This window comes from Protopterus annectens, chromosome 1.part2 (genome assembly GCF_019279795.1).
Source record: "Protopterus annectens isolate FY-2018-M chromosome 1.part2, PAN1.0, whole genome shotgun sequence".
In the NCBI taxonomy this organism is placed as follows: Eukaryota; Metazoa; Chordata; order Ceratodontiformes; family Protopteridae; genus Protopterus; species Protopterus annectens.
Genome location: NC_056727.1, coordinates 705796609 through 705808842, shown reverse-complemented (window position 1 = coordinate 705808842; position 12234 = coordinate 705796609). Strand labels below are relative to the sequence as shown.

The following is a 12234-nucleotide window of genomic DNA, read 5'->3' as shown; positions in this document are numbered from 1 at the left end:
TCCCAGGAAGCCTGTTCCTCCTTCCTTGGATCTTAATTTTGTTTTAAAAGAAATTACTTGGGCTCCTTTGGAGCCTGCTGTTTCAACTTCCTTTCAGCATTGTTCTTGGAAGACTGTTCTTCTTTTGGCCCTTATTTCTTCCGGACAGGCATTTGAGCTGCAGGCTCTTATGGTTGATCTTACCTTTTTGTTTTTTCATATGGACAGGGTGTCCTTTCAGTACTAATCCTTTTTATACCCAAGATGGTTATTAAGTTATCTCTTAATCAGTCTATACATTTGCCCACTTTTTTTCCATTTTCTAAAATCTGCTAGTGAGAACGTTTTGCACATCTTGGATTTACTTAGACAACTCAGATATTATTTGGATAAGACTAAAGCTTTTAGTAAATCTGAACAGCTTTTTGTTTCTTTTCACCCTAGGTCTTCAGGTTTGGCTGTTTCCAAGCAAACCATTTCTTCTTGGATATCTAAAGCCATTTCTTTTAGCTGTTCTTTTCATAAGAGCCTTCCTTCTTCTGTTAAGGCTCATTCTACTAGGACTGGGTCTTCTTCTGGTGTTATTTTCAAGGGATTGGTACTAATTCAGTTCTTGAGGCAGCTACCTGGACTTCTGTGTATACCATTACCAAGCACTATAAGTTGGATGTGATTCCTAGCGCCAGATACTATTTTGCTAGGGCTATTCTCCATGGCTACCTAGAGGGCTTTGCTGACCCTTCCTCCTCCCAATCTTTTTTGAGCTATTGCACTTTATCTGTTGTAAAGAATATTGCAACAGTGATCTGGAAGGACATAGTACAGCTGTGTAACATCTTACCATAACAGTGGATGTCTTTCTTTTCACTGTTGCAGTATTTGCTCCTTCCCTCCTCTCCCTTCGTCCTTTTTCCTTCTGGATGTGCTTATCTACTAGTATCCTTGAACTGTCATTCCTACTGGGGCTTTTCGTTTCTGAGGATTTTATGTCTGGATGGCACCTTTATGTCCTACACCATGCACGTGTGTTTTGTACATCATACCCATTACAACCTAAAGGCTTTTCTATACTGGCCAGACATCGGGCTGCCCTTGGCAGGTGGTTCCATATTGCAAAGAATACTACAGCAGTAAAGAGACATCTACTGGTATGGTAAGATTTTACACAACTGTACTTTCTCACTGCAGCTAATGAGTGAAATCAGAAAAAAACTGAAAATTGAGATGGCCTTAATTTTAAAAGCTCACTCATACTCTGCATTAGATTGTTGAGGGAAAGGGTTAGTTTGTTCTTGCTTTCTTGTATTTTGTATTGGCTCATTCCCGTCTTCTAATTTGTATAATGTGGTATATTTTCTTTAGACCGTTTTACTTGTATTCTTCTTTTAATTGCCATGTTTAAACTAGGAAAGAGACCACAGCCGTAGTCTCCTGTGAATCGCACACAAATTACATTTTCTCCCACCCTGGTGCTGTTGTTTCCTTCTAGTTGCCTGCCCCTTATGTTAATTTGAATGCATATTTCCTTCCTTCTCCTCTTTCATTGGCTGTTGTGGGTAAACACAATTATCATTTTGTGAAATCACTCACCTTCTGCTATTTACATTTGTACATCCGAATACAAGTGCCAACCCCTTCCAATCTGTCTCACTCTTTGAAAATCAGTGTCCACTTTGATTACTAAACCGTAAGTTACCTCCTCTTCCATGTCTAACTGCTTATTGTCCACTGCAACTCTTAGGATGTAATAGGTTCATAGGTTTATACTAGGCTATCTGCCCTAAGGCATTTATAAGCCTAGCCCAAATTTTTGTGGCTTACGCCACCCCTTATATGAAAAAATACTGTGCCCATTAGTTTGTTGTGCCTCTGTCCAGCAGTGACACAGAGATGATTCCCGGGGTAAACCTACGATCTCCCATCCACAGGTCAAGATTTCTCTTGAACAGAGCCAGCGAGGTGCTCTGCCTCACATGGACCGGGATTTTATTCCACAGCATAGGGAGTCTTTGAGTGATAAATCTATCCCTCCAGCACGTCCTATTTATATCCGTGCTAAGGTTTAAGTCGCTTGCTCTAGTGGTTTTGGTGGATTTGGATTTTTTGAGGTGGAGCATGTCCATTAATTCCGGGTTGGACATGGCCTTGTATGTCAGGCACATGTCACCTCTGAGCAGACGGTATGCGACTGAATAGAGCTGGAGTTTCTTCAATCTGGCAGCATATGACAGATTTTGGAGTCCCTTCATTCTTTTGGTGAGGAACTTTTGGGGTCTCTGCAATTGCTGCAGATGTCGGGTGAGATACATCCCGAATGGGCATTGTACTCGATCATTGGTCTGATAAGTGACGAGTACAGGGGAACAAATGACCTCACTAGATCTGGATGTGAATCCCTTCATGATCAGGTGGGCAATGTAGAAGGTCTTTCTAACCACTTTAGCAACGTGAGTGTCAAAAGAAAGGCCACTGTCAACCTGGGTCCCCAGGTCCCTGATAACCTCTTCTGTGCTTAGTGGATTGCCACCTATATGGTAGCTTGGGGTTATCTTACTTTTCCCGAAGGGTATGACTATACATTTTTTGGCGTTTAACTTCAGGCCATGGCTTTGGCACCAGCTATCTGTTTCCGTGAGTCCCTTCTGAAGTCCATTTTTCATTCTTACCAGTAAAATGTGCAGCATGGAGAGCACACCGGCAGTGCAAGGCTATAATGCCCTTTAGCCCAGCTACTGTACAGGCAGGGACTAAAAGTGGAGTTTTCATTTTACATCAAAAAATAAATATACCTCAAGGCGGGTCCAGCAGGACAATGCACTTGATCTTCTCCACATTCAAATCACCATAGACAAAATCCAATACCACTTTCTTGCAAGCTGTAGGTCCCCCTCTATGACCCAGGAAACCTATAACATGTGTTTAAACTTACTTGAAACACTCATCATCCAACCTAATACCATATTCATGGGTGACTTTAATTACTCTACTATTAACTGGGAATCATATATAACACCAAACATACAAGCACACTTTTGTAATCACAAAATCCCTGGACCAGATTGTGTTAGTACCATGACCAGGGGTGCAAACATATTGGATCTGGTCATCACTGATATGGGAGAGTGCTGCTCACCCCCTACTGTAATGTGTTTTTTGTAAATTCAGACCACAAAATAATCTCCTTTGAAGTAAACATAAAACCTGGAAACCCAAGCTAATCCTGGAATGTTCAGAAACTACTCTAATGCTAGCTTCCAGCTATTAAGTGGTAACGTGGCAAAATTTCAAGACCCCATAAATCCTGAGAACACAGCTATGAGGAACAGTTCACAGAAACCCTGTACAAGCATGTTAATAGCTGCATAAAGGCAGCTGTACCCACCAGGAAATACAGAACTTACTCAGAAAAATAAGCCACTCTGGTGGAATCATAACATCAAAAGGCTATATAATAGAAGGAAGAAAATCATGGCAAAAATTAGGAAGTGTAGCACCAAGCAGGATAAACGCAGGTCTCATAAAGTTAAACAAACAACTCAAGGGACAAATAAAGTCTACCAAAACTAAAATTGAGGTAAATTTGGACACCCAGGTCAAGGACAACAAGAAGGCATTCTTTAGCTATGTCTGCAACCTCAAAGGCAATACATAATTGTGTGTGGGGCTCATTGATAATGGAGCCACCTGTACTGAACCAGAAGGTATAGCAAGCCTACTGACTGAGAAGTTCAGCTCTGACTTTACTTCTGTGTCGACCCTCAACCTCGCTTCAGGAAATATCATCAGATGTAAATCCCTGTACTATCTCTAGGGAGCAGGTCCTCAGTGCGCTCTCTAATACCAAGAACACTGCATCAATGGGACCAAACAGTATACCAGGATATCTTCTAAATAGCATGGAACACGACCTACCAGGCCTTCTGGACTTGCAGTTTAACTCTAGCCTCCAAGCAGGCTTCATGCCTCACCAGTGGAGAACAGCAACCATCATCCCTCTGCACAAAAGTGGGCCATCTACAGACCCAAAAAAGTACAGACCCATAAATCTCACTAGTCTCTCATGCAAAACCATGGAAGAAATTATGATGGAAATGATCAATAATGACATGGGAAACCTCCACACATTAGACTCAACCCAGTTTGGTTTTGTCATGGGCAGGTCATGCCTCCTCAACCTGGTGGACTTCTTTGAGAAGGTCACCAAACCAATGGATGAGGGCAAAATGGTTCACTCTGCTTACCTTGACCTGGCAAAGGCATTTTACACAGTACCCCACTTAGTCATTGTTGACAAACTCAAGAGGTTTGGCATAAACCCTTACGTTACCCATTGGATAGCCAGCTGACTCGCAGGTAGGACCCAGGAAGTTTGATTTGGGAAGTTCACCTCTACAAAGAGGACAGCCACAAGCAGAGTCCCTCAGGGACCATTCCTGGGATCACTTCTTTTTGGCATTTAATTCCCTGAAGACGCGGCCAATGTCCGTGACCTCTGGCTGACTAAATTTGCAGATGATCTCAAGCTAGGAGCCCTCATAGAATCTCCCATCAGCATAAATGTTCTCCGGGAAGGGCTGGCAGAGACTAATAACTGGTGTCAGGGCCATGGAATAAGAGAGCCAAGAAATGAATATTTGTATCCTTTGGGAGCTCATCCATCCCTGGTAACGATCATATTGATAACACACGTCTAAGAGTTGAACCAGTAGGCAGTGATGCACAGTAATCTAGCCTTTGACCATCATGTGTCTATAGTACTGAGGAAATCATTCTGTGTTGTGCAATTTATAAACAAGGGCATGACATCTAGGTCTATGGAGGTCTTTGTTCCACTGTATTCGGCATTCCTCAAACCTGTCATCGAGTACAGTGCCCCCTTCGGTATGCACCTAATCAAGCACGTCTGACAATTGGAACAGCCACTGGGGTTCCTCACTAAAAGAATACAGGGCACAAGTAACATGTTCTGTGCAGACTGTCTCAAGGCCCTATCCCTGTATTCTGTCTCGTACAGGCTTTTGAGTGGAGATGAATGCCTGGCATATAGGGAGTTGTCAGATCTCACCTTGATGGACCTCGCACCAGAATTACCCTTTCTAAAGACTTGAACTTTGCCTGTGATGGGCGGCGCAGTGGTGCAGCAGTTAACTTTGTTGCCTCACAGCATGAGATTCTCCGGTTCAATTCTCGGCTGAGGTGCCTTCTGTGTGGAGTTTGCATGTTCTCCCTGCATTTGCGTGGGTTTCCTCTGGGTACTCCAGTTTCCTCCCACATTCGCAAGACATGCAACTGGAGTGTTTCTCCCTGGGCCTCCGCTGAAAATAGGCTCTGTGGTGCCTAGTCTGACTTTCCTGGTCAACAAATGATAAATAAGTAATAAATTAATGCAGTTAGGACCTGATGGAAAGACAGATGTGTATCCTAGAGAATACCCCTTCACTGTAACAGGCTCCCCATCCATGTGAAGCAGATTTCCTCCCTAAAACCAGTTCAAGTTTAACTTGGTCAGTTGGATGGGGAACAGGAAAAGGTATCTGTGGTTTGGCACCTCTGTCTCTGATGGACACAAGAAGTCTATAAATGGTTAATTTCCCAAGCCCCTGCTTACCCTTTTCAAAGGTGCCAGTACTTGTCAGAGATTAAGGATGCATGGCTAGGCTTAAAAAGGCCCTTGTGGTCATTAGCTTAGTAAACACCTACAAGTGAAAATAGTGCAACAGGTTTACAGCTTCAGCTGTCTGCCAGTGGTGGCTGAGGAGAAGTCTGAATAAGTAAGTTGATGCTAGAATCAGAGGGGCTGCAGCCAACTGGCACAGAGTGTAAGGAATAATATGTGACTGAAGATTGCAAAGGAAGCTGAAAAACAAGAGTAGAAAACCATGGTTCAGCCAATTCTATGGTATAGTACAGAAATCTAGACAATGAAGATAGAGTGGTTGAGAAAATAGAGGTGATGGAAATGAAGTGTTTTGAGATAAGTGATAGAATGCACATTTTGGAACAGATGAATTGAGGACATCAGAGCAGAAGCCAAAGTAACTCCAATTGCAGAAAACATCAGAGAACAGATTACAGTGGTTCAGACACATGCAGGAAAACAGAAGACAGTCTGGTGAAAATGATATGGAAGAGGCAGGAAGAAAGCAAGAGGAAACAAGGACATCCAGCAAAGAGATGGATGGATAGATTAAGAGAAGCCCTAAAACAGTCATACATGGCTGCAAAAAAAGGTAGTAGCCTGGCATTAATTTGAGAGACTGCAAAAATTGAAGTAAAACCCTGACCCCATGCAGAAAATGGGGAAAATTGAGTTATGATGAGTAGTATGCAAGTCACACTTGGTTTTGCTCCGTTTGTCCAATTCTCTCCCATAGATCTATCTGTTGACAGTGTGTGTGTGTCTGTATGTGTGTGTATGTATATACATATACACACATATATATATATATATATATATATATATGAGAGAGTCTTCCCCCTTTTTTGAGCATTGTTGTTCATGATGGATCTATCAGTAGATGCTGTCAACAGTTACCCATCTGTTGAGGATTACTTTGAAAAATTTTATTAAGAATGGCTGGACACCTGGCTGACAAAGGCGTTCTTGAAAAGAGGCATTACAGTAGGTGTTTGCATAACTAATCCTGATGTTCTTTGTGTTTCACTGTTGCAGTCATCACATTTGGGTTATCTGCTTGCAGTAGCCCTCAGTCGGCCTGATTAACAAAGTCTTGGGTCCTGCGTCTGTTGCTGCCACTTCTTCCGTGATGTCAGGTCGTCAGGGGTATAAAACATGCAGCCAATGCCATTACATCAGTCTTTCTTGCCGTGCGGTGCCCGAAGCAGAAGCAGTTCGCAAGTGCCGGTCAGCCGACTCCTGAAATTTTCGTTTTCAAGTTTCAGAACCAAAGTCTTTGACTACAAGCTAAGTACCCTGTTGGGGAAACTTTTTCTTGTTCTTAACCGATGTCAATAAAAGCAAATAATTGCATTACTTGTGGAAAGCAAATACCTCATAAAGATTTTCATTCGTACTGTATTCCTTGCCTAGGCCCTGACCACAACGTACCTCGCTGTCAGTTTTGTGTCTTATTTAAACCACAAACTATCCGTTGTCTGTATATTTACGCTTTTAAATATTTTGGTGCTCTGTTCAATTATCCTGATATGTCTTCGGTAAGCCATCCAACTACCGACATTCCGAAAAAATGCAAACATAGAGGTCCAAAGATGCCGATGCTTGTCCTAAGCCAGTCGCCAGTTTGCCGGTACTCAGTGAGGAACTTTTGCAGCCCCTGATACCCACTACTTCTGATTCACAGGCCTCTACTGAGACCCATTCGGAGTCCAGTATGCCGCAAGATGCTTCAACTGTGGAACCTGCGGATGTCTCTACCTTGGTTTTGTCCGGAGCCGCTGTGCAGGCACCGGCTTCGGAGGGTGTGTTCAGGCCTACTGACTTGCATATTAAACTGACGCCATCTTCTTCTTCAAGGCCTAAAACTCGAACCATGCCTAGAAAACTGATGCCCAGACCGCATGGCCAGGCCTCTATGCCTAAAAAGCAAATGATAAGAATGGCTGAAGACCTTATTACTTTAATCAGGGGAAGCCAACCTTCCCCCTCAGAGACCTAGGACTGAGTTTGCTTTATGATACTTCTGACCAGGATTCTGAATTTTCTGTTTCCTCTGATGACCAGGATTTACCCACATCTATCTATTAGGATTCTGATGCTGAGGACTCTATTCCCTCTGCACCACCCCCCCCCCCCCCAAGGATTTTTCTTTTGGTGAAACCCTGCATACCCTCAGGGAGCATTTTCATTGGGAAAGTCAGGATTTCTCTGATTCTAAAAAGAGGCTTAGGGATTTCTTACTTCTGCCCCAACACAGGCCTTTAGCCATACCTCCTGTACTAGACATTGTTGATGATGCCTTTTCGGAATCTAGCTTAGCACCTGACACTCTATATCCTGCTCCCAGAAAACCTGATTGATATTACAGGGTCCCTGACTCTCACAGGTTCCTTTTTAAAATTCCTACTGCCGATCCTGAGACCATTTCACAGGGACCCAAGGGCATTAAAGCTACTACTGCCAAAAATCCTGCCCCCTCTGATAGAGACTCCAGGGCGCTGGACAGATAGGGTAAGAAGGTATACACTTCTGTAACTTTGGCCATTAGGGCCTTAAACTGCCAGTTTCATGTGTTAAAGTATCAGCAGCATATTATTGGATTGCTTAAACAGAAAATTATGTTGATTCCTGGTTGTGCTGAAAATAAGGATTTACAGGATTTACTGCATTCAGCTGAACAAGTTGGAAAGCATACTTTGCAATGTGGTTTTGATTCACTAGAGGCATCTTGCAGGGTTGCTGTAACTGGGTCTGTACTTAGAAGGCATGCTTGGCTTAAGGAGCAATCCTTGCCAGATCATGTTAAAGCAAAATTACTAGATGCTCCCTTAAATCAGGACAGCCTTTTCGGCAACAAGGCAGAAGAAGTTCTTAAAAAGATGGAGGAAAAAGCTAAATCTATGCAAACTGTTAAAGATTTCTTACAAGTACAACCTCCAAGGTTTAGTAGGTATTGGCCTTCCAAGAACTGGTCCTTTCCTGCCTCTTCCAGACCTTGTCAGTCCAAACCCAGATCCAGCAGAGCACCCAGGCTTCAGTCCCAGGGTACGCACAGGACTAAGCAGTGGGGGGCCTCCTCTTCCAAATTTGGGAGTAATAAAACTCCCCCCCCCATGGTAAATTGTCTCAGTGACTTCTTTTTAAAACTTCCAAGCCCTTCTCTACTGACCGCCACTTTGGGGAGGAAAGATTGCTCTTCATGCAAAGAACTGGGAACTCATTACCCAGGACAAAGTCTCCCAAAGATACAGATTTCACTTTCACACGTTACCAACACCAAGCGGGTGGCCAGATCTACCCCCAAATCAGTGGGCAGAGGCCCAAAAGCAAATACTTTCTCTTAAACATAGGGGCTATTCAATTGGTACCAGAAGAGGAAAATGGACAAGGTTTTTACTCCAGGCTTTTCCTAGTACCCAGAAAAGACAATTAATGGCGTCCTATCCTGGACCTGTCTACTCTAAGCACCTATTTGGTGATTCCAAAATTCAAGATGTTGACTCTTCACCAGTTGCTTCCTATGCTAGGCAAAGATGCCTGGCTGGCAATACTAGATTTAAAGGAAGCATACCTGCACATCCCAATCAGGGAATCTTGCAGAAGGTATCTACGCTTCAAAGCAGGCTACAAGTACTATCAGTTCTCTGCACTGCCCTTTGGCTCATCTACTCCGCCCAGGGTATTCATAAAGTGCCTAGCTCCAGTCATTGCATTTTGTAGGCAAAGAAATATTCAAATATACCCATACCGGGATGATTGTCTAATTCAAGCAGAAAGCCAGGGCATACTTTTGAATCATCTGGCCTTTGTACAAAGTGTGCTAACTTGTCTGGGGTACACCTTAAACGAAAATAAATCACACCTGGTACCCTGTCAACAAATTGCATTCCTGGGAGCAAGCTTGAATACAACTTCCCAGATGGCTTTCCTCATGCCAGAGAAACAAATTTATTTGACTACCTACTTCAAACAAGTGGCCACAAAAACCCTGCTATCTGTAAGGCAAATACTACAAGCCTTGGGTTTCATTGCCTCCTGCATTCTTCTAATTCCATATGCAAGACTGCGTATGAGGAAACTACAATGGTATCTAAAAAGCCTATGGTGTCAACATTCTCAGGATCTAGAAGCAATGATTCCTATCATACCTTACCTACACCTAGAGTTCCTTTGGTGGGCCAGAGGCCTGCCACCAAAACAATGGGCTACCATTCGCACTACCCCCTGCCGGCAAACCCTAACAGACACATCAGACTATGCATGGGGGTTCACCTAGCAGGGAAGTGCATTCAGGGCAAATGAACCCAAGTCAAATGCACCTGCATATCAATCAAAAAGAAATGTTAGCTGTACAGAATGCTGTGACATTCTTCCAGGACAGTTAATGGTAAAGGCGGACAACACCACTGTTATGTGGTACATAAACAAGCAGGGGGTACACATTCTTACCCCTCTGCAGACTAGCCATGGCATTGTGGAACACAGCCTTGAGCTACCAAGTGCATCTGCAAGCTCAATTCCTGCCAGGAAAACTAAATACATTGGCAGACGGACTAAGCAGAAACCTCATGGATCCACACGAGTGGAAACTGGAACCAAGGATTTTCAATATGTTGACAAACAAATGGGGGAAGCCCAGATATAGACCTGTTTGCCTCCCCCCAGAACTATCAATTGGACAAATTTTGCACAAGGACTCCCCACAAACAAACCTGGAAACTGGATGCTCTGTCCTTCAGCTGGAAAAACCTATCAGTTTATGCCTTTCCTCATCTGCCTCTGCTCTCCAAAGTACTGCTAAAGATCAAGATCAAACAAGACAAACCAAGGGCGATTTTGATTGCACTAGACTGGCCACGCCAACACTGGTACCCCCTCTTGCGCAGTGAAACTGTTGGACCCATGGCACCTGCCTCAGACTCCTACCCTGCTGTCTCAGCAGGAGAACCAGATTCTGCACCCTCAGCTTCAAACACAGAACCTAGCAGCCTGGCTAATTACCTAATCTCTCCTTTACCATTCCTCAGTAAACCAGTGATGAATATCATCTTAGAGGCAAGGAGACCTAGTACTAGGAAATCTTATGCTGAAATATGGAAAAGATTCTGTGCCTGGAACCAGTCTCAAGGGATGAGCACAGCAGTGCCCAATTTACCTCAGATTTTACAATACTTAACTGAGATGCTTCACAAGGGCCTGTCTTTCTCCTCCATCAAAATTCACGCCTCAGCCATTTCAGCTCATTATAACACAGAACCCACTCCACTTCTCTCATCCATGCTCAAGCAGTTCCTCAGAGTTGCCAAACAGTTAAGACCACCCAGGAGAGCCCCAACTCCAGCCTGGGACCTTAACTTTGTATTGGAGAAACTCACTCTTCCTCCTTTCGAGCCAGCTGCTACTGCAGATTTAAAATTCCTTTCTTGGAAAACAGCTTTCCTTTTAGCAATCACTTCAGCAAGAAGGGTATCTGAATTACAGGCCCTTATGGCAGTGAAGCCTTTCATCATCATTCATGCTGGCAGGGTGTCCCTCAGGACCAATCCCTCTTTCATGCCCAAGGTGTAGTATCCAGTGTGGCCCTTAATCAGTCCATTCATCTGCCAACATTCTTTCCTAATCCACAGAACAAAGGAGAACGGATACTGCACTCCTTGGATGTGCACAAACAACTTAGATTCTACTTGGACAGGACTAAACCTCAAAGGAAATCTGAACTACTGCTGGTGGCATTTGCTGCAGGGGCAGAGGGGGGATGGCTGTCTCAAAGCAAACTATTTCTAAATGGATAGGACATTGCATTCATTTCTGCTATAAGCACCATGGAAAATCTGTTCCACAGGGGATCGGACCCCAGTCTACCAGGGCTGCATCTACCTCTCCAGCCTTTCTTAGAGGCGTCCCTATCAGGGACATCCTAGAAGCTGCTACCTGGAGTTCTGTATATACTTTCACCAAGCATTGCCATCTGCCATTTTTCTCTAAATCCAGAGCTGGCTTTGCCACTGCTGTCTTGCAGGGACTTATTGCTGGTCCTAATGCTATCTAAATTTCTTCTCCCATCCTTAGCTTTGGGAATCTACCCAAATGTGATGACTGCAACAGTGAAACACGAAGAACGTAGTACAGAGTTGTACACTTACCATAAATGTAGATCTTTGAGTGTATTCACTGTTGCAGTCCTGGTTACCCTCCCTCCAGCCCCCTTACTTCTTTTGGCTATACAGCTATTCTCCTTTACTATGCTTAAAAGCTTTTTGGTGTATTTGCTTTTTTGTTGGAGGTATAACCTTACATATTTATAGATTTAATTGCTTCCCATTAGGGGGGCACCTGACATCTGGGGCGAGAAAAACTGATGTAATGGCATCGGCTGCATGTTTTGTACCCCTGACAACCTGACGTCACGGAAGAAGAGACAGCAACCGACGCAAGACCCAAGACTTTGTTAATCAGGCCGACTGAGGGCTACTGCAAGTGCAGATAACCCAAATGTGATGACTGCAACAGTGAATACACTCAAACATCTACATTTTTGGTAAGTGTACACAACTGTACTTTCTGAGCATATGATGATTTCTGCTGATTTTAGGATATCTTTTTTCTTGAATTAAGAA

At 43.6% G+C, this 12234-nt stretch overlaps 1 protein-coding gene across 4 annotated transcripts in view; it reads left to right on the top strand.

Moving 5' to 3' along the window:
* STRN (striatin) overlaps positions 1-12234 on the top strand; it is a 2479646-nt gene that overhangs the window by 2083899 nt on the left and 383513 nt on the right. The window lies entirely within an intron of this gene.